The 26,754-nt window shown below is 39.5% G+C and overlaps 1 protein-coding gene and 1 long non-coding RNA gene across 6 annotated transcripts in view; one reads left to right on the top strand and one right to left on the bottom strand.

Moving 5' to 3' along the window:
- The window catches only part of DLGAP1 (DLG associated protein 1), a 951,759-nt gene that overhangs the window by 438,133 nt on the left and 486,872 nt on the right, over positions 1-26,754 (top strand). For all 5 annotated transcript variants that reach the window (XM_007974542.3, XM_007974540.3, XM_007974541.3 and 2 more), the window contains exon 4: positions 16,143-16,228. The gene's annotated coding sequence lies outside the window, so the exon portion shown is untranslated. The remainder of the gene's footprint in view (positions 1-16,142; positions 16,229-26,754) is intronic.
- LOC140709009 (uncharacterized) overlaps positions 7,911-26,754 on the bottom strand; it is a 52,073-nt gene continuing 33,229 nt past the window's right edge. The window contains exons 3-5 of the long non-coding RNA XR_012089331.1: positions 25,407-25,535; positions 25,040-25,148; positions 7,911-8,240 (exon numbers count right to left, since the gene is read on the bottom strand). This is a non-coding gene — a long non-coding RNA (uncharacterized lncRNA). The remainder of the gene's footprint in view (positions 8,241-25,039; positions 25,149-25,406; positions 25,536-26,754) is intronic.

Here is a 26,754-nt window from a genome sequence, read left to right as displayed (position 1 = left end):
CCATACCTGTAATCCCAGCTACTCGGGAGGCTGAGGCAGGAGAATTGCTTGAACCCAGGAGGCAAAGGTTGTGGTGACCCAAGATCGTCCCATTGTACTCCAGCCTAGGCGACAGAGCAAGACTTGATCTCAAAAAAAAACAAGAGAGAGAAAAGAGAAAAGAAAAGAAAGAAAAGGGAAAGGAAGGGAAGGGGAAAGAAAAGAAGAAAAGAAGAGAAAAGAAAAATACCTGAGACTGGGCAACTTTACAAAAAAGAGGAGTTTAATTCTCTTGAGGTTCTGGAGGCTGTACAAGCACAGCACCAGCATCTGCTTGGCTTCTGGAGAGACCTCAGGGAGCTTTTACTCATGGCAGAAGGTGAAGCAAGAGCAGGCATGTCACATGGCAAAAGCAGGAGCAAGAGAGAAAGAGAGACAATGGGAGATACCACACACTTTTAAGCAACCAGATCTCACAAGACCTCACTCACTGTGTGGAGGACAGCCCCAAGCTATGAAGGATTTGCCCTGATGACCCAAGTACCTCCCACCAGGTATAACTGCTCAGTGGATTCTCCTTGCCCACTGCCTAGACAGAGCTGATTTATCAAGGCAGGAGAATTGCAATACAAAAAGAGTCATTCACACAGAGCCGTCTGTACGGGAGACTGGAGTTTTATTATTACTTAAATCAGTCTCCCCCAAAACTTGGGGATCAGAGTTTTTAAGGATAATTTGGCAAGTCGGGGCTCAGGAAGTGGGGAGTGCTGATTGCTTGGGTTGGAGATGAAATCATAAGGCATCGAAGTGAGTTTTTCTTGCTGTCTACTGTTCATGGGTGGGACTGCAGAGCTGGCTGAGCCAGATTACCAGTCTGGGTGGCGTCAGCTGGTCCATCCGAACAGAACACAGGGTCTGCAAAGTATCTCCAGCGCTGATCTTAGGCTTTACAACAGTAATGTTATTCCCAGGAGCAATCTGGGGAGGTTCAGACTCTTGCAACCAGAGGCTGTATGGCTCCTAACTGTAATTTCTAATCTTGTAACTAATTTGTTAGTCCTACAATGGCAGACTGGTCCCCAGGTAAGTAGAGGGTTTATTATCATCTTTATGTCAAAGTTAAACTATGAACTAAATTCCTTCCCAAGGTTAGTTTGGCCTACACCCAGGAATAAACAAGGACAGCTGAGAGGTTAGAAGCAAGATGGAGCTGGTTAGGTCAGGTCTCTTTCCCTGTCATAATTTCCTCAGTTATAATTTTTGCAAAGGCGGTTTCACAGGCTCCACCTCCAACACCAAGGATTATATTTCAACATGAGATTTGATGGGGACATATATCCAAACTCTATCAAGTCCTGATTTATATGAGGTCCTCCTCCTCAGCCCAGGACCTGGCACATACTGGTACTCAGGAAGTCTGTAGAATGAATGAATTAACATTTTAAAAGCATAGAATTATTATTCATATAGCTAAACCTTGGGACAATAAACCAAAAATAAAATTTAAAGGCCTCCCACAACCATTTGAATGGGCTCCCTCCTCAGCCAGGTGCTCTAAAATTTAACCTGAAAGAGTGGCTCAGGCCATGACAGAAACTGGGGGGGTTGGACAGTCTCACGATACCCCTCCAGCATTAACATCAACACAGACTTTAAGTCTGGGGAGAAACATTTACAGTCTGTTCTGTCTGAAGCATGCTACTTGGAGGCTTCATCTGCATAATAAAACCTAGGTCTTCACAACCCCTATCATAACCCAGACATTCCTTTCTATAGATAATAACTCTTTCAACCAGCTGCCAATCGGAATATGTTTAAATCTACATAAAGGGTGAGTTGTCCCACCCTTCCAGATCAAACCAATGTAAATCTTACATGTATTGATTGATGTATTATGTCTCTCTGAAATATATAAAATTATATGCCCTTTATAAGTCATATACTTTGTTCTTGGTGAAATTTCAGGTTTTGGGAGGGAAGGGGGTGTGTGTGTGTGTGCGCGCGCACGCGCATGTGTGTGCGCGCACCTATGTGTCTCCTTTCCTAGATTCCCTGGACAGGCATAGCCAGGGACCCTGGTTAAAGATTGATCCTGCAATCTAGTTAAATGATATATTGTAATAATTAGAACAAAATATTTTAATCATTAGAACAAAAAATTCCCCCAAACAACCTGACTATCCTAAGCTACAAAAACAAATTCGTGAGGTGCCAATAAGTTATATTTGCTTTATGTGGACAGAATATTCTTCCCCAAAGATATTGAAGAGTTGTAAAGCCAAGTCTGGAAGATATACATTTGCGTAATGAAAACTAAAAGGACTTTTCATTTTGAGAAAAGACTCTTTTGCATAAAAAATTATATCTTGTAAATATATGAAAATATGTATTTATAAGCTTTTAATCAGATAAATCTTAAGCAACGGAAGTGTTTATAGGCTAAGTGTTAGAATCTATTTTGGTATGAAGACCACTGAGAAAAGAAGACAAAGCATCTTTGAAATTAACCATATAAGCCCCTGGATAAAATAGATTCTAATTTATATAACTTTATAAAGTAAGGGGCATCTTCTAATGTGTAGTGTCAGGAAAATGTCTTTGTGATTAGATAGCTGGCTGCATGATGAGCATGCCCATACACTTAGACGGAGAGGAACTGGATCATTCGATGGAGCAGAATAGACTGTGCTCAGAAATGACCTTCACAAGAACTTTAGATGTTGATTACCTTAGTTGAAAGGGCTTCAAGCAGGAAGAGTCATTAATTTTGGAAAAATTCAATCAATGATGTTTTTCACTTCTTTCAGCTGCTTCACACAGACTAATTATTTCCTTTTTAAAGCCTTGAGTTTTTCTGGCAAATTCTAATGTAGTAGAATGATAGCCCTTTCCAAGTGAGTGGGGGACCCTCACTTGTTGAACCTTGATCCCCAAAATCAGAGTCCCTTTTCCATCTTTTCCCTCTACTTTTGCTGTAAGGCTTAAATTCAGAATTCGAGTAACTAAATCCAATGATGAAGTCATAGTACAGCTATCTAGACTGGAAGTTCTTCTGCTCTGAGTGGTTCATTATTATAGTTCTGTATTTGTCATTAGCCTTATTTAAATCCCTTCTGTTGGGGTTTAAATCCACTACTTATCATTCTTCTATCCTAATAACCACTCATTTATTCATTTGACAAATATTTGTTAAATGTCCTTTATATGCAGGTTACATAGGAAGTACTCATTCCTAAATATTTTATTTAAACTTGCCAGTTTTAGTGGATGCTGTAGTTGGCGACCCAGATACTCCTTCAGAGCCAAGGTACTCTTTCTGCCAGCTGCTGGAATTGGTGAAAGCTGACAGCCCTCAGCTGCATCCCTTCTGGAAAATTGCCTTTGGCCAAAGGGAGCTGCCTCACACGAGGTCATGCGTCCTCCCTGGGCAGCCCACATCCAATATCTGGCCACTGAGACTCATCCCCACTGCTTCAGTTTGGGCCAGTTCTGAAGGGCATCCCGGCTCAGGACTCCAACATGCCCCTCCCACCTGATCCTTCTTCCTTCACTGCTGTCACAGTGCTTTTGCCCAGAGCATGACCCAGTGGAACTCCCCACAGATCTCCATCTCACAGTCAAACCTCCATGGAAGCAAATCTAAGAGTAAACCACAGCATCACTTGTCACAGCCAATCTTCACAGTCCCTGCTATTTCTATTAATATAATCATTTTTAGTATCCAGAGAAACAATGGATATTTGGGCTACCAAAATATCCATTGCTTATCAGATGCCAGACATCCAAAAACAAAACAAAATCTCTGACATTTTCCCCCAAAACTTTGCAACCTAACTTAAAGCATGTGAGTGATTCTCTGCGTCCAGATTATACTTAAAGAGAGTGATAAGATTAGTGCTCTCTGCTAGTATCTTTTGAAAAGCAAACCATCCTTAACTGGTCCAACCAAATGTTGCCAATTGATGCCTTCTCCATTGACCAACTTTCTGGGGAAAAAAAAGTATAGCATATTAGACTTTAGGTAGACTTACTGGTAGATTGTTTCACTAATGAGCAAAGCAAACATTGATAAGTGGCAAACCATTCACCTGGGTGTCTTTGTTTGTATTATGCAAATGAACTACTTCCTCTCGTCTCAGCTATATTCTGCTTACTTAGAGTGAAGTTTAAGGCTGGGCCAAGAGAGGGTGAGAGAGCTCCACCCTGGAAGGCCCTTGCAAGATAAACAGCAGTTTGAGCAGGGGCACTCTTTGCTTTATTTGTAACCTGTTGCTACATTGGGTTTCCAGAAATCGTTTACTGATGTTTGTTTGGGGGGATTTTTTTTTGGGTATGTACTTGAGGAAAATGAATACAAATCTAATACCTTTTCCTGTGGTAGAAAATTAAAGACTTTCTTTAACTTTTTGGTTAGAAATAATTATTTTATTTATGCTGAACTGCAGGGAAAACAGGATATGAAGTCCCAAAACATTTCTGCTTTCTTTCTGAGTATTTAATTCAGTTTATCAAATATTTATTGAGCATCAAATCTATGAGGATTCTCCACACTTGGGGTACACCAGTGAACAAAACAGACACAAGCCCTGCCCTGTCTACTTTCTTTGCTCTGCTACCCTGTGGGAGAGAGAAGGAGGCGTGAGGGAAGGATGCAGAGATGATGTGCAGCATATTTCCAGGTTTTCGGCACAAGCCTGCTTTTAATTATTCTGTCCTGTTCTCAGACCACATAACTCACTTACGTCCTTAGATTATACGGTCACTTTTATTTTGACTACCGAAACGTGATCTTTGGTGTAAATAAGACTGAAAATTCTCACCTCTTCTTCATCTGAAAATATTGCTGGGGAGACGAGGGGCTGAAAGGTGAAGGGAGGGAACTGGTATTTATTGAGCATTTAGTACACTCCATGTGCTTTACATGACATGCATTTAATCTGCACAGTCAATCTGCAAGTTGGATATGACTTTTATCCCTACTTTATGTATGAGAAAACTGAGACTGAGAGGTTGACTAAATAACTTTGCAGAGATCACAAAGGAAGTAAGGCACTGACCCGGGACGGCGGAGCTCAGGGCCCCTGCCTTCTCCCTTGAGGTGCTGACTCTGTGGGAGGCTCTCGGGTAGAAGTATCACACTTCCGGTCTACCGAACTTGTCAGCATACCTAGAGCTTGAGAAAGAATTTTTTTAATTCAGTGAACACTTACGCAGGTTTTGAAACCAGTGTGCTTTAAAATGAACTTGAGCAATAGAGCCTTCTGGGCCTAAGAAATTCAGAGGAAAAGTATTGCAAAGATTTGTGTAACAGTTAAGCCTTTCTTCATGATAGCCACAAACCTCCCCAGAGGTCATCTGCTGTGGCTCTTAGATTCTTCTACAGGAGCTTCTCCCAGAGAATATACACGAGGTTTTCTGTGCATCCTACCCATCCAGCCACTTCTCTCCCATGTATCTTTGAACTGGGAACAATTCCACACTTAAATAGGGAAGTGTGACAAGAAAAGACTGATGATAACAGGTGAGGCTGCTCACCAGCGGCTGCTTTGGTGGCCTGGGAAACTTGTTTTGGAGAAGTTATTTGAACTAGTAATTTATTTCTATTAAAAATGAACAACTCTGAATACCACTGTAGATTTCTATTGCTTTGATATTTTAAAATTTTTTGTTCTTTCTCCTTCTAATAAAATTTAAGGCTAAATATCTGTCCCTAGGGAAAAGAAGTTATTCAGTCATACTGGAGAGGAATATGAAAGGGAAGGCTTGAAATGTCGTTAGTCAGATACTTAAATCTGCTGATAGCGTGTGTTCATTACTCTTCAGTCTTAAAGCTGGAAAATTAATGAATTTTCTGAAGCCAAAGGAAGGCGAACTTTTATTTTTCATGGGAGAATTAAAATATTAACATCTGTACAATATTATTTGTTTACTTTTATATATCTTGATTTGTTCCACAAAGAATTTGGAGTGGCTTATAAGAATTGTTAGCTCAACAGTGGGATAGATTGTTGGATAGAGATATAGATAAAAATTAGTATCATTGTATGATTTTTGTTATAGTATGCTATGCAATTATTGACATTAAGCTGATATTCCTAAAAGCAGAGGCAAAGAAGAATACTGTATATTATGTCATTCATATTTTGTCCTGAAAGAATAAAATTCTTCAGTGAAGCAAAGATTTTCCTGACACTTAGGTCTGACAAGGATATTTTATCTGACATGGCCAGTGTTTTTCGATGACATTCTGACAAAAAGTGAAGGCAGGTATCATGGGAAACTTTTTAAAATTTTCCCTAAATGCAAACTGAGGATATAATGACCAAGTCCAACTCAATGGAAGCAATGTTCTGGATAAATTAGAAAGTGTGTGGTCAACATATACAACTTGCTAGTAGTCTACCTCAATTTCCAGAGTAAGGATACCAAAATCATAGCCCGTGGCCCAGCAACCTTCTCACCTCAACTTAGGGTGTGTGGATCCATCATAGAACTCTTTTCTGCTTAGACCAAACTGGGCTCAGATCCATTTCAAAACAGTGCTCTTGGTCTTCACTACCAATTGATTAGAGATGGAAAAAAACTGAAGCCTGTTTTTTATCATGACAGAACCGTCTAGGGCATCAATATGCACTTGAAGAGACAGCGCAGGCCTCTGAAGTTGTACACACCGTTATCTGTGTAGGTCTCTCGAAGTGTTTTTCCAGTGTGGGACTTCAGAGCTTTCAATCCACGAAAGACTCACCATCAGGAATGCATTGACCGCACGTCCTTTAAACACTTTTCTTTAATATTTGTGTCAAGAGCTTTCACTAAAAGGTGAGCAGCAAACAGTTCAAAGGCATCTTCTGGCAAGAGTCTGGGCCCAGTGTTCTGTGCTGTTAATCAAAGGCAGAGCCGTATGAACTAAAAGATCAAAGCGCACCATCCACCGACACACTCTTTAGAACTTAGAGCCTGTCCCAGGCTGGCACCTGGCATCCACCTGCACCTGGTGAGGGCGAGGTAGAACCTCTGCAGGACCAATCAAAAATACTTCTGCAGTGTCTACTGGGTGCCAGAAAATGAGGATACGGTGTTGAACAGGTGCTTGTCCAGATTGGCCCTACGCTAATCATTACACTATAATTAATTACTATTTTGGTCTTTTTGTTTGTATTTATTTTTATTAATATACAACAGTTGTACATATTTTGGGGGGATATGTGATATTTTGATACCTGCATACAATGTGTAATGATCAAATCAGAGTAATTGAGATACTGTCACCCCAAACATTTATCTTTTCCTTGTGTTAGGGACATTACAGTTCTTTGCTTCTAGCTACTTTGAAGTGTACAATAAATTTTTGTTAACTATAATTTGCCTACTATTCTGTCAAATACTAGAACATATTCCTTTTATCTGACTATACTTTTGTACCCCTTGAGCAACATCTCTTCACCCCCACTAATCACTATGTTTGTTATTTGCTGTGAAGGATAAGGACAGCTGGACTTGTCCTTAAAAGTGGGCTAAGTAGGCCGAGGCGGGCAGATCATGAGGTCAAAAGATCGAGACCATCTGGCCAACATGGTGAAACCCCGCCTCTACTAAAAATACAAAAATTAGCTGGGCGTGGTGGTGCGCGCCTGTAGTCCTAGCTACTTGGGAGGCTGAGGCAGGAGTATTGCTTGAACCCAGGAGGTGGAAGATGCAGTGAGCCGAGATCATGCCACTGCACTCCAGCCTGGGCAACAAGAGCAAGACTCCGTCTCAAAAAAAAAAAAAAAAAAAAAAAAAAAAAAAAAAGTGGGCTAAGTATCTTCCAGAACACAAATAAAAAAGAACAGACATGTTTCCAAAATTCTCACCAAGTATAGCCAAGTACACGGTATTGATTTTCATAGTCTTTTACAGATTGATAATCATCTTATTAGTTTAGGAATAAATATGTTGTTTATATTGTAAGCAGATCTCTATTTATCTTGCCAGCTTAGGACTATAGAAATATGTTCATTATGACTTTGGTCATAAAATGGTTTTTTGGTGGAATTCAGAGAATAGATTACTCACACAATCATCACAAGTAAATTCATTAAAGTTACTTTTAAATATTTAATAGTTACCATCAGATAAATCCGCAAGTGGACAACTTTTAAGGAATTCAGTGTTTCATAATTTTATGATGGTTAGAAGCATCTTATAGCAATGGGGACAAAAATGTGTGGTGGCTGTCATCTGGTGCTTTCTATTTCTCCATGAAGTATGAGAAACCTGCACTGAAAAGGAAAAAGAAATGTCAGAGAGTTGAGGAGAATAGAGCACATCGAAATTATTATTGTGATTTGTCCTCTTTACACAAAAGCAGAGAAAGCTTCTGACAACTGCCTACATTGACTAATTTAGTGCTTGAAACTTTTAACCACAAACAGATATCCAAAGTGCACTACCCATTTGAAAGGAAGACTGTAGGGTCGGACTGTCTGGATTTGGATCCAACTCCTGACCTGGGCACAGATCAGTTTCCTTACCTGTGTAAGGAAAACCCTGTGCCTCAGTTTCCTTATCTCTATATTGAGGTTAGTAATAGACCAGCCTGAGCAACATAATGAGACCCCCGCTCTATAAAATAAATTATTTTTAATTAGCTGGCCATAATGGCACATGCCTATGATCCCAGCTACTCAGGTGGATGAGGCAGGAGGATCCCTTGAGTCCATTAGGTCGAGGCCACGGTGAACTGTGATCATGCCACTGCACTCCAGCCTGGGTAACAGAGTGAGACCCTGTCTCAAAAAAAAAAAAAGAAGAAGAAGAAGAACAGGAGCAATCTGTTAACAAGATAGTCAAAGAAAATTTATAGAATAAAAAGACAAATGTCAAATACGTAGGCCAGTTTAGAGGACCCACAGCAGACAGCCTGCTGCTCAGCAAGACCAGCTTTCTCTTTCTCTTCCTCTTGTGCCACAGCCAGACTGCATTTCCCAGGCTCCCTTTGCAGCTTGGGATAGCCAGTGGAACCTGAAAAGCAGTATGTCTCATGCCCAGGCCTGGCCCCTGAAACTCTCCCCGGTGCCGTTCTGTGTTGTGAGGCTGTGGTGCAGTTATACAGTGGCAGATGTTTTCGCAGTGGCTGGGGGATTCTTTGTGTGGAAGTGCCAGAGTGGGGGCTGGCAGGTGGGCAGAGGTGTCAGTCAGAACCATCAGTGCTGCTCTGAGGAGCCTGAACTTTACGTTGGGACCATGGACATCCACTAAAGTGTGTGCTCTGTGTAGACAGGGGTGTAACAAGCAGATGTGCATTTCAGAACATTCACTCCCGTGGCTGGGGGAGGATACTGAAGAGGCCAGGAGAGGTGGGAATGGCGCTGAGGCTGGAAGCAGTTAGGAGGCTTTGGTAATCACCATGTGGAAAGGGATCGGGCTTGAAATGAAGTAGTGTTAGAGGGATGAAAGGGAGAGGTAGATGCCCAAGGACGTTGTAGAGTCAACTGTTCTGTTGGGTGTGGGGAGCTGAGATGCCACAATAAGAAATGAAAGTGGATACAGATGTCATCACATTTGGAGATGCATCATGACTTTGGGTGCTTATGCTCATGCCTGCTATTTTCTCTGAGTAATTAGAAAAATTTGTTTTAATTTGTTTGGTTTTGTTTTGTTGTTGTTTGAGACAGGGTCATGTTCACACCACTGAACTCACCCAGGCTGGAGTTCAGTGGTGTGATCATGGCTCACTGCAGGCTTGACCTCCTAGGCTCAAAGGAACTTCTCACCTCAGCCTCTCAAGTAGCTGGGACCACAGGCTTGCACTACCACGTCCAGTTAATTTTTTTTATTTTTATTTTTTGGTAGAGACAAGGTTTCACTATGTTGCCCAGGCTGGTCTTGAACTCCTGAGCTCAAGCAGTCCTCCTGACTCAGCCTCCCAAAGTGCTGGGATTACAGACATGAGCCACCATGCCCGGCTCAGAGGACTGTTATCAGCCCCCTCTCCACTGCCACATTCTACACTCTATCTATCCCAAACTATGGCTATTTCGTTTATTGCTGCCCTTGTAGGTACTATTGCTCCATCTGAAATATGCATATCCCCTTGATAATCTAGAAAGTTTCTAAAAAGTCTTTTACCTACATCAAGTCTTCTGGGAAGGCTTCTCTCACTTCAGAAAATCCCGGCTGTACGCCCTTTGAGCCTTTTCTCTCCCATGCCCTCTCCCTTCTGGTGGAACTTATAAAAGTGGAGTCACCATGCTCATGACCTCTTTACAGCTAGACAGACAGCATCTGATGGCAGGCAGGGAATTTTTTTTTTTTTTTTTTTTTTTTTTTTAAGACAAAGTCTTGCTCTGTCTCCCAGGCTGGAGTGCAGTGGTGCAATCTCTGCTCGCTGCAACCTCCACCTCCCGGGTTCAAGCGATTCTCCTGCCTCAGCCTCCTGAGTAGCTGGGATTACAGGTGCATGTCACCACAACCAGCTAATTTTTACATTTTTAGTAGAGACGGGGTTTCACCATGTTGGTCAGGCTAATCTCAAGCTTCTGACCTCAAGTGATCCACTTGCCTTGGCCTCCTAAAGTGCTGGGATTACAGGTGTGAGCCACTGTGCCTGGCCAGAGGGATTTATTTATTTTTTTATTTTTTCATCCTTGTGTTTTCAATGACTAGCCAAGGGCCTATGATTAATAGGTGCTCAGTAGACATTTGATGAATCACCTAATTCATTAATGAGAATAAAGGGACAGGAAAAAGATGTGGATCTTGAAGTAGTAACATCCTCACCTCCTTTCACATGAGAATAGAGGAGCTAAGGAGCAACTCCTGAAAGGACCAATAGCATGGAAAATTTGATAAATAAAGTTGGAAGTAAAAAATGTATACATTCCACACAGTCGTATGATTCCTGTGCTTTTTGTTGCCTCAACTGCTTCATTCCTTCCTCTTTTGGCCTTGTGCTTGAAGGCTGGCACTACAGCAACTGTCTCGGAATATGAGGGGACCTTAAATTTGGAGGCTGGCTCTAGAAAGGGAGAGCATGAAGATAGTAGGCACCTAGGCCCCTGGATACCAAAGAACCAAAACACCAGCACCTAACTGCCCAGCTCTGGACAGCTTTCCTTGAGGGTTGCATCTCTATGTTTAGGCCACTATTAGTTTGGGTTTTCTATTGTAAGCAGCTAAACCTAACACTATGTAGAATGGCTTGCCTTCTGATAACTGCCATAAGTGCCCTCATGATTCTTTATCTTTTTAAATTTTATTCATTTATTTTCACACAGAGTGTCACTGTCACTCAGGCTGAAGCGCAGTGACACGATCATGGCTCACTGCATCCTTGACCTCTCAGGCTCAAGCATTACCCCAACCTCAGCCTCCCAAGTAGCTGGGACCATAGGTCTGTGCCACCACACCCGGCTAATTTTTTAACATTTTTTCGTAGAGACAGAGTCTTCCCATGTTGTTCAGACTGGCCTTGAACTCATAGGCCCAAGAGATCCTCCTTCCTTGGCCTCCCAAAGTGCTGGGATTACAGGTGTGAGCCACCGCACCCAGCAACCCTGGTGATTCTTAATCTGATTTTACTTTTATTTTACTATGTCAGCTTCTAAGCAAACACTACACTAAACTGTGTGGCAATCAAAGTAAAATCGGATTAAGAATCATCTGATTAGAAACTTCCATCTCAATGAAATATTTAGAGAAATGGTGTGTAACCCTGCATCACGTCCTGTGGTCGAGTCTGTTACAAGAAAACAAGACAATTGTGCTCCTTGTGGATCACAGACATGCTCAAGTTCTAGAACAGAACTTGCCTCATCTTGTAAGTAGTGCAGATCATGACTTGCCCTTTTTACATCTTCAGTCATTAGAAAGTCAGCCAGATATGGGAGTCTAAGAATCCTTCTAACCTTTGGAGCTCTTCTCTTCTCCTCTACCTCCCTGTCCGTGCATGATCCAACTCCATCCTGCTACTACTGTTCCCTTGGTCTGGTGAGGAGACTCATTCGCCTAAAGGTTCCTATTCCTGGGAGGGTGGTGGACACTGTCATTCTTCAGCTTGAAACAACTACTAAACAAACCCATCTCTACCATGGGAACATGAATCCCACTCATGGCATAACTTCCATTTGTTATTATATAAAAAGTTTCTACTTCCACTAGAGTGAGGAGAGGAAGGAAGTCAAGAGGAGCCTGGAGCGCAAGTGGAATCTAAAGAGATTCGGTGGCAGCCTGGCACAGAGGCTTAGGCCAGTAATCCCAGCCCTTTGGGAGTCCGAGGCGGGCGGATCACAAGGTCAGGAGTTCGAGACCATCCTGGCTAACATGGTGAAACCCTGTCTCTACTAAAAATATTTTTAAAAATTAGCCGGGTGTGATGGTGGGCGCCTGTAGTCCCAGCTGCTCAGGAGGCTGAGGCAGGAGAATGGCGTGAACCCAGGACTCGGTGGCTGTCACTCCCTTCCCACGTCCTGTAGCAAGGTTTCATCAGAAGCAACATTTCTTCTTCTACCTTTGAATAATCCAGTTCACATTTTCTGTATTGATTCAAAAGTCAGAAAAGTAAAAACGAATATAAAAAACAACATATTGAGCATTGAACTATCTGAATCAAAAGCATATGGTGGTTGTATAGGAATTGTTATTTTTTCCCCCATCACTGGTTTTGGGTTTTTTTGCCTTTCGTTGCATGAGAATGAAACACTTTCACAGAGCAATTTGGAAAGTTCACAATTGCTGGGCGTGAAAAATGATTTTCATTTTTGGACAGATGTGATATATCTTCAGAAGCCATTTATATCCAACTGCTGTGCCAGTCTTTGAGAAATCTGACTTAAAAAAAATTGTAGCCTGATACAAGACACGACAGGTTTCTGTACAGAGCCTTTGCTAAGCCTTCCTGCTTGGATTCAAAGATAATAACTCTATGGCATACAAATACCTTGCAAAAATAGGTATTTTTTGTTTATACCTGAAAAAATATAACTAGATATGCAGTTTTACAAAGAGATGGCAAGTTGATATTTATTTTATAGAAGAACTGGACGTAATAACTTTGTTGTTACTTGGTGTGTGTGTGTGTGTGTGTGTGTGTGTATTTATTTATTTATTTATTTATAGGGTTTGGTTCTATTTGGGGCATCAGGCATCCACTGAGGATCTTGGCATGTTATCTCCTATGGATGGGGAGGGAGGGGCTACTGTATGTCATAAAGTTCAGTGGAAAAATCCCAGTGGGGAGGAGTCCAGACAGAGGAAACAGCCCAGCAGGATTTGTTAGTGACTGATTCCAGTTTTAAAAAATAGTTTATATGATAATCAAGCAAATGAATAGTCATATTTTCTAAATGTGGGTTTTTAGCTTGCCATTGACAGAAAACGAAGCTGCAAAAAGGGGAACCACTCTTACATGCAAAATAATAGAAAGAAAACTCAAGACTACCTAAAAATACAGACAGGTTGAGTTCCTGAGTGAATGCTGACTAGGATCCACAGTGTTTGCGCAATAAGTATTTATAAATCCTTGAGATAAATCACCACTAAATGACCGGATAGCAAGCCAATACACACACACACACACTTTACCTTTTGAGAAAACTTTAGGGTTGTATTCTGAGGCCTCACAGCAGTGAAATGAAATGGTTTATTTATTTATTTTTATTTTTATTTTTATTATTTGTTTTTTTGAGACGGAGCCTTGTTCTGTTGCCCAGGCTGGAGTGCAGTGACGCAATCTCGGCTCACTGCAAACTCCGCCTCTTGTGTTCAAGTGATTCTCCTGCCTCAGCCCACCTCCCCTCCCGCCCCCCAGTAGCTGGGATTACAGGCGCCTGCCACCATGCCCAGCTAACTTTTGTATTTTTTAGTAGAGAAGGGATTTTGCCATGTTGGCCAGGCTAGTCTTGAACTCCTGACCTCAATTGATCTGCTAGCCTTCGCCTCCCAAAGTGCTAGGATTACAGGCAGGAGCCACCGCACCTGGCCAGCAATGAAATGATTTTAAGGAAGTAACAAAACAGCACAAGGGGAAACATGGGGGTTGGAACCCAAATGCTCCCTTAAAGGTTACTAACTCTTCAGCCACTCTTCAGTCCTTGACCTTTCAACCCTTCCAGTCAGCATCTCCTGGAGCTGCCCCAGGAGCACGAAGCCCTGCCTCTGTCCTAGGCTCCAAAGTCCATGATTATTCCCAGGGAGTCTTTTCGAAATATCTGACAATGATGAAGATAAGATGTGTTACCAGGGTTATTCTTGTATTGAGTGCTTAGCATGGGCCAGGTGCTACATTGATAGTTTTAACCTGTGTTATCCCATTCACTCCTCACTACAGCCCTATTTCTATACAATTACTGTATGTTTCTTAGGCAGTTAAACATTGCACTTCATAGAACACTGCATTATTCCATGAAGTATCTGGGTGCAGTGGCTCACACCTGCAATCCCAGCACTTTAGTAGGCCGGGGTAGGAGGATAACTTGAGGCCAGGAGTGCAACATCAGCCTGGAGAGCAGAGTGAGAACTTGTATCTACAGAAAAAGTTTAAACATTAGCAAGGTATGGTGCTAGTTAACTGTGGTCTCAGCTATTTGAGAGGGTGAGGTAGGACGATCACTTGAACACTGGGGGTCAAGGATGCAGTGAGCTGTGATTGTTCCACTGCACTCCAGCCTGGGCAACAGAGCAAGACCCTGTCTCAAAAAAAAAAAGCCAGGGGTTGGGTAGGGAACAGAGGCACTAATTTTTCCAGGGACACATAACTCAAAAGGGTTGATAAGTTAGACTGCTTGTAATAACTATGATTAACACTCCTCCAACTGTGATTGCAAAAATTCAACCAGGTGAAGTTCCACAGCTGGAGTAGCACTCTTAGAGTGACCTCCGTTCTTATCAAGAAACAAATAACTTTATACTGGTTGGTGAGAATAGAGTGGTAGTTTTCTTGGGGACAAGGAAAAGAGAGTATTAATGAAGAAATGAGAAATGAAATGGTGCTTCCCATGGAGAGAAGAGAATGCTGGAATTTCAAGTGCTTCTTGGAGTTTTTCTAAGAGAAAACTGGAACAAGTCATTTTCTGTCCTTTCAAACACAATTTAGCCCTGCCCTGGCCCTAAAAGACAAACACAATGCAAGAGCTTTGCTAGTCTCTCATGGTTGCTATTTTCCCAGTAATCAAAATGACAAGAGAAGAATACTTGATAAAATGAAGATGTAGCAAGACCTTACGTCCATCATTAGGCATTAAAGATGGGGTAAAAGGAACTAATACTTACAGAAAGCTAAATAGGGTAGCATTTCTTGGCCTCAGTGCTGTCATGGTCTAGTGGAATGGACAGAGTGGCACAGGAGTACCAATGTAATCAGTAAAAGTGAAGTACGAAGAACTAGACACACAGAGGAATGAACAATTGTCTCTTGTCTGGAAGCCCAAGGAAAGCACCATTTAGAGATTACATAGGAACCAAGCCCTCTACAAAAGGGTTCCTGGGCATCCGTGTCAAAAACAGACAGATAAAGAAAATTGCCAATGCATTTGATGCAGAACCAAGGTTGAGAACTACTGGAAGAGGTTAGAGAGTGAGAAACTGGATTTTGAAGCTGTAGCTTTTAGGCTCCCTGAGACCATGGAACACTTGATTGCTGTGGGCCGGGTGTGATGGAGAAGGCTCCTATCAGAGCAGCTGCAATAGGGATGGGAAGGAAGACGCTAAAGACACAGGTGCACTTGATGGGAGGGACAGGAGGGAGAGGATGCAGAAGGGGACCCGCTAAATTGTGAACTCCCAAGGGTGGGCACTGACCCATCTCTCCATCCCAGAGTGCCCAGTATGTGACTCACACAACATGCCAGCAGTATAGATACTTGTTGAATAAATAATTGAACTGGGTAACTATATTTTAAAAATTTGGAAAACTGGGCAGCTGGGGAATAGAGTACCACCAAAACACAACAAAGAAATTCAGAAGGAAAAATGTTTAGAGAAAAAAAGTGAATTCAGTCTTAGACTTTTTCGGTTTAAGTAATTAAACATAACAATTCAAAGATTCAAACATCTGAGAAGTCTGTCTAATGTACAAAAGAAAATCAAGTCATAGGGCCCTCCTAAATTCCAATATTTTGTCACCCCCCCCCCCATTTCATTTGTATGTGACCAGGAGACTAAAACATGCATTATGCTCCCAACAGGCTAAATCTATTCTGGGATCCACTGAATGCCACTAGCGGGTCTGCTCGAGAGAATTCCTGATTGAATGACAACGGCACTAAGAAAGGTAAGTTATGGTTGGGAAGTGTCAGGGAAGAATGGAGCCCAGATATCCTAAATTAAAATATAAAAGGCTAACGTTATTGGGCATGTACATCTAAATTTCCAACGTCCCACTACGCCTCCCGAATCCAGCACATTCCACCTAACACACACACATACACACACACACACACACACACTTCCCTCTGAGGCAATTAATGGGCCCAAACTGACTTTTTATGGAACCATAATATAGAAAGAAATGCCCATGCCAAAAATGTCAATGCCCAATAATTTATCAGAAATCAATGCTCTATTCTATGTCCCCAAGCTCAACACTAATATTGTAGCCTCTTAAATGTGCCTTGATGTCTGCAGCTTGAATTCCTTTGTGGTTTCACATACGTTATTTGGATGAAGGCTGAAACTCTCACACATTGGTTATTATAGACTGTGCAGTTGAAATTAATAGAATGGAGATGCGCTCTATTTGGTGACTCACTATTTTTCCTCTTCTGACTCATAATTTCTCTCTTTTGTTTTTTCACATTATTGATCAGTGAATATTCTAGTAGTCTAATTCATCTGTATTTCAAGGCTAAAAATAGAACAGTAACCTTGACTGGAGAAAGGGGCTGAATAATGTTAATCCAGGTGAAGAACAGGTTAATTCGGAAGAGAAAGGGGAAGAAGGGGCTCCCCGGGAGAGCAGGAGGAAGGCAGAGGGCCTTGGGGGTGGCTGTTCCCCGAGCGGTTCGGTATTTATACCATGTGCTCTGTCATATCCAGGAAACAGGAAAAGAAAAACAATCATTGGGAAAAATATTAATACCATAGAGAGGAGAACTGTGTTTCAATTACCTCAATTCCTATGATCCTTCATTAGTAATGGAAGATACATCATCCACAGTAGAGAAAACATACGTGCCTCAGAAATATAAAGTTGTCTGTTTCTCTGAAGTCAAAATGACATTTTTGCTTATAGCAGAAATGCCTACTAACTTACAAATGAACCATCTGTAAGATTTATTTGTTTAATTATGTGACCCTCAGTTACTAATATGCCCTGGACACTGTAGCTTCTGTGGATTCCTCAGAAATTATCCTGAATATTATAATCTGCTAAGCTCTTACATCATACACCAAGACTCAAGTCAGACCATCAGTTCTTTGACACTTGTTTGTCTTCAAATCGTCTTACCAAATAGCTGACCATCTTCCTTCCTTAGAGCCTGAGGCTTTACCAGTCCTGGCATTCATATAGACCATTAATATACCCACACAGTGCCTTTATTTTTCTGTGTACAAATGAAGATAAACACACTTATGAAATTAGCAGTTTATGACCATTTCCAGCATCCAGTTGCTGCTCCCTATCTCTTACATCCCCCTGCCCAGCCCCTCTGCCTTCCTGTATTCTCTCCCTCTATTAAAACAATCACAGATCTGATGTCATCAGTTTTTCTTTGATGGAGACACTTTCACCCCAAATGCCACCTCTTTCAAACTTTCCCATTCAATACCTTTTATCTCTACCTGTAAAATGAAAGTCTTTGTTTTCTGTTTAGAGTTGAAAGAATTTCTTAGCTACACATTAAGCAGGAATAACTATAAATGCTTTCAAGATAAATCTGTTAGCTTTCAAAAAAAAAAAAAAGACAATATTAAGCACCTGAAAAAGAAGATGGGTCCAAAAAGAAATTACATCCTTGGGCTCCTGCCTTCTTTTCTCTCTTTTCTCCATACCTTAAATCTTAGTCAGTCAGTTCCCAGTCCTGTGCCTGAGGATGCCCAGGTGATCTGGACCCATGGCCAATTCCATGGCACCCTGCCCGTCTCTACCCAGAGCAGAGGATCCATCTACAGCCCTGAGGAGGTCCATTAGAACCAACTGGGAAGTTTTTATCAAACTATTGTTTCCTCCCAGTATATTCCCCCATCATTTTAACATGTTCCCACGGGGGTCATGGTTCTCTAAGACTTATCTTCTACCACCCTGATGAAGAATCAGGGCTCAAAGCCTGTTAGGGGAGGAAAGGAAGGAGTGATGTTTGTGGCTATCCCGTGGCCTAGTAATCACACAGGAGCACTTCAGATGGACGATCCACATTCAATTGGCCTTGTATCAGCATCCAGAAGACTCAAGACAGTGGCAACAAAGAGACACACAGAGACTCTTCACAGACTGGGAAGGGGAGAGAGATAGTGACCTGGCAGTGTAGAAAGACATCAACAGATCCCTGAACTATGGACATATTCTCTATTGAGGTTTCAAGTATTGATATGCATGGACATCAATATGACCATGCTGATTAAATAATAGTTGACCCCGAAATAATGTGGAGTTTAGGGGAACCAATCCCAAAGGGTCACAGTCATCGTGTTTAATTTTTGACTCTCCAGAAACTTAACTACTAATAATCTACTGTTGACTGGAAACCTTACCAGTAACATCATCATTGAACGCATATGTTGTATGTTATATGTAATATGTATTACACATTGTATTCTTACCATAAAGTTAGCTAGAAGAAAAAAAGTATTATTAAGAAAATCATAAGGAAGAGAAAACATATTTCATTAAGTGGAAGTAGAGTGGGTCATGATAAAGGTCTTTATCCATATCCTCATGTTGAGTAGGCTGAGGAGGAGGAAGAGATGGGTCTGGTCTTGCTGTCTTGGGGTGGGGGCAGCGGGGGAGAGGCAGAAGAAAATCCACTTGTAAATGGACCCGTGCAGTTCAAACCTGTATTCTTGAAAGGTCAAATGTATAGCACATCAGAAAACCTGTTAACATAGACAGGCAGGTAGATGCTTACTAACAAAGTACAACAGAAGTAGACTAAAAGTTTGGTTGCTTAAAGTAATTAGGAAAGTGGTGGCAAGGTGGCATAATTTTTCCATCTCTCCAACCACCCCATGGAAACAGAGCAACTAAGATAACAAAAGCAAAACCTCCCAGACAACATCTCCAATAAAGCAGCGGGAAAACATATCCCTATAAATATCCCTCCCTGTAAATCCCTCCAAATATGTGTCGGTTGGAATAAACTACTGGTGAGATTAAGACCTGTATAGTGTCTTCAACACATCAGAGGAAATGAAAAGAGGACAAAGGGACTTCTGATGGCCCCAAGAGGCAGAGAAACAAAAACAGTTCACAAGTACCCACTGTAAGGCTTGGTGGGCCACTCTGGGAAGGGCAGCTGAAACCCCTAAGTCCTGCTGCCTCCAACTTGTGGGTGAACACAAGAGAATCAGCTTGTGTTGGAGCAGCCTGTGCCCCATGGACCCTAAAGGGGCCCGTAATAGCCATCTCCTCCACAGCAAAACCCAACATTGGGGAGAAACTACTGGCATAGAATCCAAATTGAGCAGGAAATAGACAAATAGGAGCAAAGGAGGCAAAAGAAAGAAGACACAGATACAAGTGGAGGGAGGAGCAAAGAGTCAAATGATACCAGATACATATTTGTAAACACATCCAAAAATAACAGAAAAGGCAGCTCTAAATCTCTAGGGCTAGGAAGCTATCCTGGTTCATTCTTCTCTTCTAAGAGTACAAGAAAACTCATCTCACTTAAACATTATAAAAGAAAAAAATGGCCATCGAATCTATCATAAAGAAAAATGGATTGAGGAATGTAATGTCTCTGCAGACAATAAAAGCATGCCAGAAAGATCTGCAAACAAAACAGAAGAAAATTTAGCCTCATATTTTAAATCAAGCTGGAAAAAAAGATAGCAACTTTTAAAGAACAGCATAACCCAGAATTTTAAGAACTCAAAAAGAAGCTAATTTGAAAAAACAAAGACTTGAAAAGGAGTTTATAGAAATAGAAAAATATTAGAGTTGAAGGAAAAACTTATTTCAAAATTTTAGACTAGACTAGAAGAAACAAAATAGTGAATGAACACCACAGAAAGTTCCTTAAGAAAAATAGAAAAGGAAAGAATGAGTATTTTTAAAATAAAAAGATTTAAAAATATATATGAAAAAGGCATAGACAGTAGGAATAGGAGAACCAAAGAACATGAAATAGAAGTTCCTAAAAAAGAAAATCAATATAATGAAAGAAGAAATATTATCAATTATAATTCAAAACCTACTTTTCTGACCTAAAAATATACTTGCCCAACATTTGAAAGGACATACCTGGTGAAACTGGCCCAGAATGGGCCACATATAAACACAGTCTAGTAAAATTATTGACCCAGAATGGGCCACATATAAACATAGTCTAGTAAAACTATTGACCTTTAAATAAAAAGAAAAAAGGGTTTTTTTGGCACTAATTAAAAGGTCAGTATGCCTTATAAGAGAAAGAAAATCGGATTGTCATCAGACTTTTTGACAATGCTTTATGCCAGAAGACAATGGTATAAAATATTTAAGAAATATTAAGGAAAGCAGATGTGAGCTAAAGATTTTATACCCAGCAACATTGATCTTTAAATACCATGGTCACAATTCTTAATAAACATACAAGAACTCAGGGAGTAATGTTCCTATGAGCCTTTCCTGGGGAATTTATGGAAACCAAGCCTCAGAAAACCAATATGACTAAAGAGACATCGACAATAGAACTGGCGGTGAACATTAAGTAGACATTTTTGTGTAACTCATAATGTCTGTAGTTTACAAGGGAGAGAGTATAAAATGTGATGGCCATTTTCCCTATATACAATTAACTGTCAAAAATGAGGAGGGGCATAAATTGGAAAGAGAATATAAAAAGTAGAATAAGCTCTGTGATTGCCTCAAGGATATCAATGGAGAATAAAAACATACCTGTTGAAAATAGATGCCAGGGAACAGGGGAGAAGGTGAAGAAGGGATTATTAGCTAATTTCAATTTTATTCATAGTAGGATGGGGGGAAAAAGTAAAAATGGGACTAAAGGTATTATTTACAGATATTAATAAAATTCTAGATTATATAAAGATGTTAATAAAGGGCTCAGAACAAAATACCACAAACATTTCTAAATACAAAAAGAGTCTGGGTGCAGTGGTTCACACTTGTAATCCCAGCTTTTTGAGAGGCCGAGGTGGGAGGATTGCTTGAGCTCAGGAGTTCAAGACCAGCCTGGGCAACAAAGTGAGAACCCTATTCCCTACAAAAAATTTTAAAAATTAGCCAGGCACGGTGGCATGTGCCTGTAGTCTCAGCTGTTTAGAAGGCTGAGGCGGGACAATCCCTTGATCCCAGAAATTTGAGGTTGCAATGAGCTATATTGGTGCCACTGCACTTTAGCCTAGATGACAGAGTGAGACCCTGTCTCAAGTAAACCCACAGAACAGAAAGATAGGCGTGCGAGAGAGAACACATGCACACAAACAAATAATGTAGGCAAGTGCTTTTCAGACTCTGTAAGAAGGACTACTTTTTTCCCCCAATAATTTGTAAGCGACACTTGTAATATACAAAATCATATACTTGAATTTAGTGGCAATATCAAATTACTTTAAATGTTTCTAAATGTGTTTTGTTGTTGTTGTTGTTTTTACTGTCTATTCACAAGTCATCATAGCTTGGTAGCAAACAGTTCATGGAGCAGCCTTGATATCGACCACATAGGAAAAGGGTAGAAATGTAAGGCAATAAAGATAGAGGTAGTCACGGGTATATAGATGTGAATATGTTTGCATGCTTGTATGGATGGAAATAACATGTAACAAATGTGACAAAGGTGATGCCAAGCATTTGGATCCTAAAAATACATTTACTGATTACATTTACATTTATAAAAAGATTTCCAGATTACCTAACAAAGCAAAATCCAACACTCCAGGTTATATACATATAAACTTTTAATAATAATATATATGTTTCAGGTGGAGAAAAGTCTGTATAGTATGCTACCAATTATCTAACAAAGGAGATAGGGGATAAAAAAATACAAATATATATCAATTTTGTATAATTTGTCTACAAATTATGTACAAATATATACTAACGGACATATAAATCACTGCATTTAAAGATAAAATATTTAAAGGTAGAGAAAGGAAATAAGATTGAGGAGGCAGGGAGAAAAACTGGTCTTGTTTTGTAAATTTGGCTTTAGAGTCATGTAAAGCTTTGCATTATTATAAAGCAAAATTAAATTTAAAATAAAGTGATTCCTAAACATCAAAAGTAAAATAAGACTATTGAGCCTGTCTATCCAGTAGGTGGCAGAACAGCACCTAAGGGACTATTCCAAGTGACTGTAAAACACAGTAATTTGACTGTTTTAGCAGAATCTTATCATAAGGACAAAAACAACTGCAAAGTATCTTAAGCTGACTTTTGTAATCATTTTGCTAGTGGTAGTCTTATATTTATTTGACTGTTACACGTGTGTATTATGAATACAGCAAATGAATAATTGTATTCATGTCAATAAAATTTGAAATTTGACAGGGAAAAGGACACTGTAAAAAAAGTCCTCCACTTGAATTTGAATAGGAAACATTATCATGAATTCATGATGAATATTACCTTATTAAAATACATGTTCTCTAGCTTTGTTCTCTGTAAAGACAGAACATGCTCAACCTTTCACACACAGATAATGTTCTCTACATACCATTTTCCACTAAAAGGAATCAAAGGCTCCCTGAAGAAATAGGTGATTACAGGTCTATGGAAGGAAGTGTACAAGATGGACCTGGAATATCATAAACTGCTTTGTTGATATCAGAACTCTGCAATTAAGTTAACTCTGCAATGAACTGAAACACATCAAATATTAAAATTCATGAATTCCTAAAGATACTGTTAAAATAAAATAGTATTGATCATCCTTGGAAAATGCAAGGAAACCAAAATCGTTATTTTAAAAAACTAGCAAATAAAAGGAAGAGATCAACCATTTTTTCTAACTTCCCTATGCATATTATTCCAAGTAACCAAGTAGTTGATGAGATGTTTCTCTTGATAGAAGCATTCCATCTAATAAACGAAGAAGGATGTTTAAAATTCTAGTATCACCATTTTGGAACCTTTAATGAATTATTGGGTGTAGACAATGATAATCAATGACTGCCAACATCACAAAAAGGCCACCAGACATATGCTTCTGTGTGAAGGTACACACCACCACCTATCGGGTATTTTGGCCAAAAATTGAACCTCAATCTGATGATGTCCCTGGGTCTACTGTATTCAATACTAGTCCCACGTGGCTACCGAGCGTTTGAAATGTGAGTAGGCCAAATTGAGATGTTCTGTACATGTAAAATACAAACCAGATAGCGAAAACTTTATATGAAAAAAAGTAACCTATCTCAATAATTTTTAATATTGACTACATACATAATATTTTTGACATATTGGATTAAATAAAATTGTATTATTAAAATTAATTTTAATTGTTATTTTTTCTTTTTTAAATGTGTATTATAAAATTTAAAATTATATTTGTGGCTCATATTTCTGTTGTATGGTGTTGTTCTTAATTCTAACTACAACTTACAGGAAATACGCTGGACAGAGGAACATGTTAAATGACACCAGAAGGATAGAAACAGTAAAACCCAGGCTTTAGAAAACTCTGCAACTTATATTTCTAATCCGTTTTAATGGTGGGGTCAAAGTTACTAAAAATTTATAAACATGAGCACTGTAATTAATGTGTAATGTAGTCCTAAACATCAGTATCTGCAAAATCATAGATTTGATATCTCAGTTTCATTTTCACTATTGCTCAGATAATGCATAACAATAAAAAGCCTATATATTTGCATTGGCTAAAGTAATTTATCACCAGTGGTATATGAACTGCACCATGGAAAACAGATAGATTTTCAATTTTTAATAATCTGAAAACTTAATTCTCTCAGTTTGTTCAGATAGATAAATACATAATTATGATTTCTATACTATTAGAAAACTTTTATTTTTTTAACCAATATAATTAACTTTAATATATTTTGTTTGACATAATAGATCTAAATATCAATGTCAACATGTACTAAATATAACAATTATTAATGAGAAATATGACTTTCCTTTGGCTTTGTATGAAACATTTGAAATGTGGTGTACATTTTTCACTTACAGCACTTGCAATTCAAATGCTATATTTTTATTAGGAATATTTAATCTAAACAGATATCTTAAAATTTACATTTGAAAAAAATAGATTCAGATACCTAAGTTGTTACAAACATACTTAAAAGTTTTCAATGACTGATTTGAGTATCAGTTTTAAAATTTAAATCAACGGAGTTAATTAAAATGAAATGAAAATTTAGAAACTCCATTTCTTAGTCACACTGGCCACTTTTCAAGTAGAAAGCCTTTGTTTTAAATTCACTTTGTCCTAAAGCTGCAAGTAGAATTTCTACATCTTATCAGAATGGACTTGTTTAAAATATTTTTCAATTAAAACATAATACCAAACAACTTAGATATGTAAAATTTTAAAATTCTCCCTTTTCTCTCTTCCATCTTTACTATTTTCCCCAAATTTGAGATCAAATTAATAAATATATTTAGAATGTTTCTAACTTTAAAAGTTACGTACTGAATTAGGCTTACTCAGACTTCACTTTTAATACAGTATTTCTTACATGTCTAACATAATAGGTGCCCAAAAATATTAGGTAATTTGTCTCCGTTTATTAGATCAGGAATTATTTCATAGTATCTAAACTTTTACTTTTGCCTTTACCCATTTATGAAAAAAAAATCATTCCAGCTTAGCATGCTTTAATATCTTATTGGGATAAATAAATAAGATTAAATAAATAATTTACAGAAAGATATCTTACATTCTCTATAGCAAAACACTGATGAATACAGTGTGTGTGTATTGAAAGTAAATCTTGTGGTTTTTTTACTCACGTTGCACCAAAGCGAGAGAACACTAGGGGGCAGTGTTGTTAGAGCAGAACTCTCACGAGGCTTGGAAAGGAGCGCTCAAATCACCAGCAGCTAGTTCGATAAACGGGGTCTAATAGCAAGAAAAGAATGTGTTCATTTCACTTTACTTTGTGAATTTATATGGACCATATGCATATTATTCACAAGGTCTTGGAAGAGACGCTTTGTTCAAACCCTGAGCCCATAAGCTTAGGGACAAGCTCTTCCTGGAAAGGTCTTTCTTATGGAATTCTCTGCCCCAAAGAAGATACAAAAGAGTAGAGCATTGCCAGAAAGTAACAATTCATAAATAGTAACCCCAAGTGCCAGTATAATATTTAGTTCCTACCTCATTTTAACCTTTACTTGTATCCACCATTCCTTTTATTTTCTTCTACCCAGCCAGGCTTCTTTGCAGCACATTTTAAGGATATTCTGAGAGCATCGTAGCTCTCACTCCATTTCAACTCAGTGAATTCTAAGGCAACAAAAGTGTATTAAGTAATTAATCCATAATGCCAGCCACTACCTAAAAGGATAAGGCCAAAGCTAAAAAAAAAAAAAAAAATCAAAAGCTAGGAAAACTTATTTACATTTTCTGAAATTACATAGTTGTTGTCTATTTTAATGGCATGAGTAGTGACTTTATGCTACATTTTGCAAAAAGTATTGAGCATAATCTATAGATACTTAATATATGATGAGGTAAACATTTATACCTCAGACTGGAAACAGGCAGACAGTTAAGTTCTCTTGCTTTTTAAATATGCAACGAATTTTCTAATAGTCAAGTAACAAATCCATTTTTCTTTCTCTTTGAGAAAATTAGAATCTATATGTATTAAAGAGCTGTGCTCCAAATTGTGAGTCTGGCCTACTTAAATTTGAATAAATCATTCTAGAGAGTTGACATTATTTAGTTTTGAATAATTCTTGAAGTCTTTTTGGACTTTGTAATTGAGCAGCTGGTGGTTCTGGTGATTTTAAAAGTCCATGATTAATATAATTAATCCCAGTTGGTTTTTAGTCATCTCTTCAGATCTTTTGTACCTGGAATTTCTATAACCTATTTGCCTGAAATTGTATAAATAATAAATGGTTTGCCCTCCTCTATATCGTGGCAAGCATCCAGGTTTCTGCAACTCGAAATTTCAGCTTCCCTCAGCTTCTTTCAGGTTTGAGATCTTTTTAGCCCCACTCTATCAGTCAGAATCCCATGAAAGAGAATCTCATTAAGAGGGCTGAGGTGAACTTAAAGTAGGGTCTGTTTACAGAGTAGGGAACAGGGTTAAGAAAATACAGCCAGAGAGGCTGAGGTACCCAGAGATAAGCACAGTGGGAAGCCCTCACCACTGTAGGCCTGAAGAGTCAGACGAGGGGAAGGAAGGGGGTCCCCAAGTCTGTGGGCACTAGAGCTGTGGACAGGCTGCCATCGCAGAGGAGCAGATTGCTGCTGAAACACCAGCACAGGGAGGAAGTGGCACAGAAGGACCCAGAGCTGTCTCCCCCACCCTCAGTACCCCCATCCAGGCCCTTGCCTGGACCACCTGGAGCAAGGCAGGGAAGAGCCAAGCCTTGGGGATGGTGGCCTAGGAAAGGGAGGGTCACAGGCCACTGAACGTTCTCACTCTTAATTAACAGAGTTTTACGCTTCGAGGGGGTCTCTGTGGTTCTTCTCGCCTTTTCTTTTTACTTCA

The sequence above is a fragment of the Chlorocebus sabaeus genome, chromosome 18 (genome assembly GCF_047675955.1).
Source record: "Chlorocebus sabaeus isolate Y175 chromosome 18, mChlSab1.0.hap1, whole genome shotgun sequence".
Lineage (NCBI taxonomy): Eukaryota > Metazoa > Chordata > Mammalia > Primates > Cercopithecidae > Chlorocebus > Chlorocebus sabaeus.
Note: the sequence above shows the minus strand (reverse complement) of the source record. Positions and strands in the feature narration are given on the sequence as shown.